This window comes from Pinus tabuliformis, chromosome J (genome assembly GCF_031772625.1).
Source record: "Pinus tabuliformis cultivar Carrire ecotype Pingquan chromosome J, CPIR1, whole genome shotgun sequence".
Taxonomy (NCBI): domain Eukaryota; kingdom Viridiplantae; phylum Streptophyta; class Pinopsida; order Pinales; family Pinaceae; genus Pinus; species Pinus tabuliformis.
The window spans coordinates 1,080,724,161-1,080,725,763 of NC_142295.1; the positions used below are offsets into that span (position 1 = coordinate 1,080,724,161).

Below are 1,603 nucleotides of genomic sequence, written 5' to 3' on the forward strand. Positions count from 1 at the left end.
CTACGCATAAGCGGATTGATTAAGGAAAAGGGCGAGGCAGCACAGGAAAGGGTAAGGAGCATTGGTATTGGTAATGGTGTGAGAGGATAGCGAGCGGACGACTTTCCCACTTATTAATAAAAGCCGCGTCAGGCTCACGAAGGAGTCGAGATGCATGAAACAAATTGATAATTTCTCTCTGAGCGACATGAAGGTTCTGGTGGTGGATGACAACCCTCTCTAACTCATGGTGCTCAAAAGACTGCTCGGACAATGCTATTAGAATGGTTAGTCCATGCAATATCCATTTTTTCCCCTCATCTTTTGGCGAGGGGCTATTTCTTTTATTCTATATTTGTTGATGCCCTAAGATTTTCATTCTATCCTTTATTGGTCTGAATTTTTAGCATTTTCCTGTCATGAATTTATGTGCCACATTTTTTCATTTTTTTTTGCATTTCCATGATTCGAAATCAAATAAATCCAAAAAAAAATTGTGCTAAAGTTCTTCATTTCTTTCATCTTGTCATTTGCATGAAGAGCGATAAATTCATATGATAAATTGAACTAGAAATAATTTAAATTCTGATTTCAGTTTGAAAATAAAGGTATGCATGGATTTTGAGCCTTTTATTATTTGTCAGCGATCCCTTTTGGTCTGTAGACACATTGTCCATCCCCACAGTTGCCGTAACTAAAGCAGAGTTCCCAAATCTGACCTGCACCCACGTTGTACACATTGAACCCCACACAGGCCATATCAAACTCAATAATGTTAAAGGTTTCTGAAGAATATCGATCTTGCACAGCAGTATCTGGTAACCAATTTATTACCTGACAAAGCATACTTGACATCTTGCCTTAAATTTCCCAAAGTTTGAGCGGGCAAATGAAAGCTTTCTTGCCGATTTGATGCCACAAGATATTTGTTGCCATTATCCTGACTCTGTATTTGTAGTGCGACGCTCGCGCTCCCGAAACCAGTCCACCAGTTGGTTCCATTATCAAAACCTGGATTTCGAATAATCCCCCCACCGTAAAGCGGCACTGCAGGATAGGGTTCACACTGCAAACGAATATAATTAGCCAGAAGGGTCCAGTCTGCAAGCCTAAAATGAAAGCATTGAGGACATTGAGCAGAAGAATATCAATCCCTGTGTATAAGCAGAAGCGTCGTAATATGGTGCCTCTGTAATTTCAGAAGCAACATACCAAACCTTAAACTCATATGTATGATATGATTGCTAAACCCTTCCATGGAACTTTAATATTCTTTAAATTTTATATCAGAGAAATAATGGATCTGTACATAGCAAAGGGATAATTTCTTACCATTTGAAACAACCGCTGTATTTGTGCACAAACTTTGCAGAGAGCAGAAGATAAGAACATGACTGAAGTGTACCAACTTCATTTTTCGACTAAATTCTGCAATGCTCGGAGCAGGCCCAGCCATGGCATCAAAATTGGGGAAAAAGAGCAACAGGCAGAGTGATGATTCTTGGCAAAAATCTCGTTTAAAGAAAGTAGCATTTAAAACAGTGCATATAAATTAGAGCGTTGTTAACTTTATAAAATTCAGAGCGTGATAAACTTTCTTTAACAGAGATCTTACCCTGAAGCA

General features: G+C 38.8%; 1 long non-coding RNA gene across 1 annotated transcript; it reads right to left on the reverse strand.

Annotated features, from left to right (window-relative positions):
* Nucleotides 1–630: 630 nt before the first annotated feature.
* LOC149230729 (uncharacterized) lies at nt 631–1,032 on the reverse strand. Its single transcript, XR_016247393.1, has 2 exons — nt 814–1,032; nt 631–698 (listed from the first exon to the last, which is right to left on the reverse strand). It is a non-coding gene; the product is annotated as an uncharacterized LOC149230729 (long non-coding RNA).
* Nucleotides 1,033–1,603: the final 571 nt, after the last annotated feature.